At 28.2% G+C, this 7,402-nt stretch overlaps 1 long non-coding RNA gene across 1 annotated transcript; it reads left to right on the top strand.

The window, feature by feature from the left end:
• Window positions 1–4,015: 4,015 nt before the first annotated feature.
• LOC131627223 (uncharacterized) lies at window positions 4,016–7,402 on the top strand. Its single transcript, XR_009291408.1, has 4 exons — window positions 4,016–4,912; window positions 5,697–5,769; window positions 6,004–6,984; window positions 7,228–7,402. It is a non-coding gene; the product is annotated as an uncharacterized LOC131627223 (long non-coding RNA).

Raw genomic sequence — 7,402 nt, 5'->3', positions numbered from 1 at the left:
ATATATATATATATATATATATATATATATATATATATATATATATATATATATATAATTGTTGAATTTATATATTAACAATTAGTTCTATCTCTAAATTATGTTATAATTTGAACAAAACTTAACAATATCTTAAATCTCTCTTAGATAGCTCTTTATTATATTTTGATGCAAACTTAAATTAACAATATATAAACTAGATCGCAAACTTTAATCAAAAAATTTCAAACACATTTTTAACACGTAGAATTTCCGAATATTACCTTAAGCACCATACGTGTTAAAAATGTGTTTGAAATTTTTTGATTAAAGTTCTATTTGGCAAAACATAATTTTGAGCTTATAGCTTATAAGCTCATATGAAAATTTAAGCATGTTTGATAACGATCTTTTTATCACGAGTTTATAGCTTATTTTCAGACGCTATTTCAAATAGCATTTTACCTTATAGCTTATAGCTTATCAATTTTTCTTTCTTTATTATCATTAATATTTTAACAAAAATCCAATTTTATCCTTTATAATTTATTTTAATTTTAAAAAAAAATTATGTATTAAATATCTTTTATGTCATTTTACATTGATTAGTGAGTTGAATCGTTAATTTTACTAAACACTTCAATCAGCTTATTAGTTATCAGTCTCAACCATCAGTTATAAGCTATAAGCTATCAGTCATCAGTCTTCAGCCATAAGTTATAAGCTATTAGTTAGCTTGTCAATCAACTGCTATTTTTATCAAACAGACCCTAAGGGGTTAAATACACAATGTGTTCAAGTAATATAAGCTTTTCGAGTATTCCGATTTAGAATTTAGAGTTGAATATAGTAGTGTTATTAAAAGATCTATTATTGATTTATATTAATGCTAAAAAAACTGAATTTTTTTTAGGTTATTGTATTTGTTTCCAATTTTCACATATGGCTTAACAATTAATAATTTTTGGGTTCAATTTTAAATTTTTATTTGTGTGATGTTCTTTCACAGAATTGTGTTTGAATCGAGAATATTAATAATATTATAATGATACTTAAGTCATTTGCATTTTTAATTTAATTTTTTTATTACATGAATTTTAATGATGGTAATTATATCTTAATAACCTTTCAAATTATATAATTTTTATCATTATAATTTAGATGATGCTATAATTTATATTATTTTCAACTAATAATTAGATAACTACTTAAATTAGAATAATAACTATTAAAATTATTTCTATATAAAGTTTTTGTAATATGGATAAAATCAATTTTTTTTTTTAATTTCTTAAAATAAATTTATATCATTCCTAAAAATAATACCAAACTTATTTTTGATGAGTAAGTTATAATTTTATTGTTTTTTGTTTTTATATAGATCAATATTTATAAATTTTTCCTCAATAAATAAGTTTTACATTTTAATTATATCTTATTAGTCTTAATGAAGATAAAACATATAAAAGAAAGAACACCGGTTATTTTCGTCTCTGTAAGTTATTTTTATTGGTTTGAGTCTCTATTTCTTACTTTTTGCTTGCTGTTTAGTTCCTAAAGCCAAAATCCGCAGGAAAATATGTAGTTTTTCTACGGATTTTCCTGCGAATTTTTCTGAAGATTTTGATTTTAAGGACTAAAACGATTGCGAATGTGAAATATAGGGACTCAGACCCAAAAAAATTTACAGGACGGAAATAAAAAAATTCGCTAACTTACAAGGACCAAAACTGCATTTAAGCCTAAAAAGACTTAAACTCATAAGGCTTGTTTTTAAAATTATTTAGAATTTTGTGTCAAAAAAATATAGAATTTTAAAAATAGTTATTTATTAGTTATTATTTTATTAATTTAAAATTTTTTTCAACTTTTTAAAAGGATATAAATAAATTTAGAGTTAAAAGGTAGTGCACTGACAGTGTAAAATAATTTTACACTATCATCCAATAAAAAATTATAAATGTGACATGTCATTAAGTTTTTTTTTAAATAAAATAATGGTTTAATTGGATATATGGGTGGTGATTGGTTGACAGTGTAAAAATATTTTACACTGTCAGTGCATCACCCCTTTTCTCATAAATTTAACTTACATGTTTTGTCATTGTGTAAATATTAAAAGAATTTAAGATTTTTATTTTTTTAAATTGACATTTAAAAAATAATATAATACATGTCGATAATAACATATATTGAATAAAATAAAAATTTTAAGTATCTACAAATTATATATTTGAATTTTATAATTTTAAAACTTAAGAAATTCAAATAAAGATTGATCAACTAATAAAATGATTTGTTATTAAAAATTTAATCATATAATAATATATTTTAATATTTAAAATAAAAATATTTTTAATTTTGTAAGCTTTTATTTTATTAGTTCTTTTAGTTTAATATTTTAAATATATTTGAAATGTTATTAGATTAATTTAGAATTATAAAACAGTAAAAGTTATACTACTAAAATATGTGAAATAACTGTTTTCTTTATAAAAGTAACTTCTATTTTTTTATTTGTCTTAAAATTTTCCTTCAATATATAAAGAAATGTCAGTATATACAAATTTTTGAAGTTTTTTTATTTTATTTTAAGGTATATTTCAGTATATACAAATTTTTGAAGTTTTTTTATTTCGCATGGGTCGTTTTAACGAGGATTACTAATTCGGAAGTATATATGGATAAATAACAATTATGAACTAACGTATTTATAGTTGATAAAGTAAATCATACTCAAAATACATCAAAATTTAGACATTTGAAAATGATTTAAGATACTTAATACAAAAAGCAAAGAGAATTTGTACATTGCACATGTTCAATGTCGCTGTTGAGCATGGTACATACATGGACACCAGATACAAGAAATGAACAATCATCTTTAAGTTCAATGTCGTCGTTGAGCAAGAAACAAAGACAACAGAGAATAGAATAAACTGTAGTCTTCTTAATGCAATCAACAAATACACATATGTGTACACATGGGTAAATTTGACTTTGCACATTTGTGATCAAATATTTATCAATTATATAATTCATAAATTAATGAAACGAACCCATAATAGATTGAAAAAGGTGAAAGAGATTACAATATCATTTAAGGTAATATTAAGTAACTAATATTTAAACAATTAGTAACATAAATTATTGGGTGGTAAAAAGGGTCTGATCTCATCTATAACAACCACACATAATATATATTTAGAAAATATATTACATATAATGTAATTTGGTACTGATACACAAAAGAGTTTATCTGCATCACTATATATACATGTCCAAAAGAGATGGTGTATAATATGGCACATTTTATACTAAGGTGCTTATACACAAGCTAAGATCTAGATCAATATCTACATGATCCCAAAATAATATCTACACATCGGAAGATCTCAAGAAAAAATCGATCTCCAAAGGACACCACACAAGCTTATCCTTGACTTTCACCTGCATAGAACCCCCTGGAGTAACAACAATAATAATGGGGCGAGATTATAATCTCATTGGATTCTCTATCTTATGGGTCCTCTTAGCTCTACAGGGTTTCTAATCGATTACTTAACTTAAGCTTCACAACATAAACATGTGCACACTCACCACTACAAGAAAAATGACATATACCAATCGCATCTTTTACTAACTATTTTTCAAGTCGTTGGTACAGGTATAATTAACCGTAGGTATAGGAGGTATAAGACTGGGTCAGCACGCGGGATTCTTCCCTCCTTCATTTTGGTTTTTATTTTTCATTTTTGGCAAATCCAAAAAATAAATAATTTAAGATAAAATTGTTCTTCCTATTTTTTTTTCGTGAAACCCTTCTCTTTAGGGCTATGTTTGGATATCATAAAATCAACGGAGCGGAATGGAGCAGAGCGGAATGGGATGGAGCGGAGTGGAACGGAGCGGAACGAAGATACCATTCCATTGTTTGGAAATTTTAGGACGGAACAAGATAAGTTGTTCATTCCGCCCAAATCGGAGAGTAAGAAAAATGATGGTAAGTGATGGAATGGAATGGAATCCATACCACTCTATTCCGCTCCGTTCCATCCGTTTTTAAATTATCCAAACAATGGAATATCATTTTATTCCATTCCATTCCGCTCCGCTCCATCCGGTTCCATCAATCCAAACAAAGCCTAGGTTACGAGCTCCACCAAAATATCTTCTCTATCATGAAACCCTTCTTCTTTCATCTTCAATTGGTAACCCTTATTATTATTCCATAAAAAAACTCACCCATCAGCCACTATTTACCCTTCTTCTTCCATTGTTACCCTAAAACCCTTGTTTCTCAAACCCTTCAAATCTCAATTTCTCTCTTAAAAAACATAACCCTAAAAGCTCCTCCCTCAACCTTTTCCTTCATCTCTTTAGTTTTTCGATAATGTTAGATTCTCTGTTCCTCTAGATCTAATCTCCGTCTTGCTGTCAAACTCTGTTTCAGCGATCTCTTTTGACGTACTCTGTTTCACCATAACGTGTCACAGTATTCCGTTTCTCTATACTATCTCTGTGTTCTCTTTCTTTGGTTTGCATTTGTGTTGGACTATTGGTGGAGCTTTGTCTCTCTATTCTTGCATTTCAAGATGATTCATAGTGAATAAATGGATAAAAATGATTTTGGTTATGATATGTCATGCTTCAAAGTTGTACTGAAACATTTGAGTGGATGCATCAAATTATGTTTTACATTTGGCTTTTTTCATTTCTCTAATTTTGAGTTTAACAGTGTGATTGATAGTAAGTTTGTTTAGATTTTATTTGCAGTTTCTTACATATATCATGTTATTCATTATGTATGAAGTTTGGTAGATAGTAGATACCAAAGACAAATCAATTTTTTGGAATCATTGGAGGCATAATGTAAGGTCATTCTTGAAGATGTTCAGCCAAAAGATAAGCATTATTGAAGGCGTCCAATGTGGTGAGGTTTTTCCTATGATCTTATTGTATTGTGAATCGTTTCAGTGTGGTTAGGAAATCATAGTATTATGGTTATCGACAAGGAGCAAACACTCTATGGCTATGTTTGGGAGTTTGGAGGGGAAGGGAGGGGAGGGCTTTGAAAAATAGGAGGAATTGGGTGAAAAGGATAAAAAGATTTTGGGTAGGAGGGTTTTGGAGGGTTTGAGTTTATTCATAACACCAAAAACCCCATAAAATGGGGGAACTCAAAAATTGTATTGAAGGAGGGTTTTGGAGGGTTTTGAAGGGCTTACATAAATTTTCCAAATATCTTTTAGGTTGTTATACTATTTTGAAAATTAAAAATTTTGTAATGATAATAACTCTTTTATCATTCTAAACAAATTCATTTTTTCACAAAATGTCAAATATTTTCCTACATTTTTTTAAAATTTTGTTTTTGGAAGCCTTTCCCTCCCCTCCCCTCCAAACTCCCAAACATAGCCTATGTGTTGAGTCACCTTGCGTTGTCAAGTCTAGCTTGCAAATCACGATTTCGAGATGTTTCTGTTTAAATGTACAGCAAATTTTTCCTTTCTGTTATATTGCTTTGGGCCTGATATGTTTCTCTCACTTTAATGAATTGTGTTGTTCTTTTTAAATGAGTTTTTGTTAGGTGATAGTTCATATGATGATTTGGTTCAGTTTCTATGGGTGCGGCCATTAAAATAGTTGATTTATACTGTCATGCTTTGTAATTTGGTTCTTATAAATGTTTTACTTTGATCTTTCTTTGGATGCAGTTATATGTAGATCTTCAATTTCGTAATGAGCAATTGACTATCTTATGTATTCTTCAATTTCCTATTTGCAAAGGTATTCTTCTAGTTAAGGTCGATATGTTTTGTTGGTCTTTGTAAAGCCTGGATGTGGTATATTGTTATAATGTTATACAATTCCATATCTTTCCCTTTATATATGAGATCTCAAAGTTGAGAGATGACAAAATGTTGGAAGCTAAACTGTTTTTTTCTTTGACTCGAAGGTTCAAAAGATAAACTTTGGCTTTGATATTGCTTGTTCTCTAAGTGATTTCATTTGTTTGTTAAGGGTCTTATTCCTGGAGGTTCTTTAATTCACATTGATGCTAATTTAGATGCAACTTTGGATGTGACCGAGCATTATTGGTTCCCTATGCTGGCTGGTTTATCTGATCTAACATCGAATCAAAGACCAGAGGTTAGAAGTTGCACACTTGATGTCTTGTTTGATTTGATGAAAGAGGTAGCAAGTTCTCTTCATCATTTTGAGAGAGTATTTTAAAATTTTTATCTTCATCATTGAGTTCTATTTCTAATTTTTTATCATGTGAGACATGCTGGAAAAGAAGGTTTTGTTTCTAGTGATCATGATTGGTTTCATGAAACAAGCATACATTCCCTTTTGCTGCTGTGCAACCTTTTCAGCACATTCTATAAGGTAAAGTAAAGAACTAAAGCAATATGTTTTTTCTAATCTTTAACTTTGATTTCTGATTGGTCTAGTAACCTAACATTAGTATATGTGACAAGGTATATGACAGCTTCCAGGATCTATATCGTGAAATTTTGCTCAAAACCTAAGTACCACCTATAAGATTGAAATATAAGTCTTGAACTTGGAAGCAACATTTGTTTCTTGGATTTGAGTAATATCTCTAGATCAATATAACTGGGGCCAACAATGATGTTTCTCGATTACCTATGTTGACTAGAGTAAAACATTATCCTTATTGTTTATACATGTTCACATGAACTTCATATCTTTGATTGTTTAAATGATTTGCATCCTGGTGATCACATAGAGATTTAGTGAAGGAAAAACAAAGAATATCCTTATGGTCATTTCATTTACCATAAATAATATTGATATTCTTCTAAATTTTCTCTCTAATACCATGTTAATTAATAATAAAAGAGACTTTGTTTGATTCAAAACCTTATATCAGTTAGTAGATCATTTCTATTGTTATGGTAGGTTGGTGGAATGGTTTTGTAGGTCACTTGGAGTCATGTGATGGGAATGAAAACCATTGGTACTCTCATATTAGTGGTATGTTATCAATGTTATTAAAATATGCTGATTTGTTGATTTAATATTTTAAATGTAGAAGTTATGTAATCCACCATTATCAAACCATTGTATAAATCAATTTTCCTTACTGTATTTTGATGAAATACACTAATGTAAGGATCCTTCCGATAGTGTATCTTTTAGGGCCTTAAAATAATTTTAGATGTAATATTATCTATGTTAAATTGTGTTATTATTTATCTTCTTTTTAATATCTTGCAGGTAAAGATTAAAGCTAATATAGAAGATTTGAAGATGGAAACTTGAAGATGAAAGTTATAGGCTATTAAGTAGGCACAAGTTGTTAAGTTGAAACTTGTATGTTTATTAGTATAATCCTTTACAATAGTTTAGGATTGACATTATTTATCTATCACCAACTTTAAGTTTGTAGAAC

Source organism: Vicia villosa, unplaced genomic scaffold (assembly GCF_029867415.1).
Source record: "Vicia villosa cultivar HV-30 ecotype Madison, WI unplaced genomic scaffold, Vvil1.0 ctg.000352F_1_1_1, whole genome shotgun sequence".
Classification (NCBI taxonomy): domain Eukaryota; kingdom Viridiplantae; phylum Streptophyta; class Magnoliopsida; order Fabales; family Fabaceae; genus Vicia; species Vicia villosa.
Note: the sequence above shows the minus strand (reverse complement) of the source record. Positions and strands in the feature narration are given on the sequence as shown.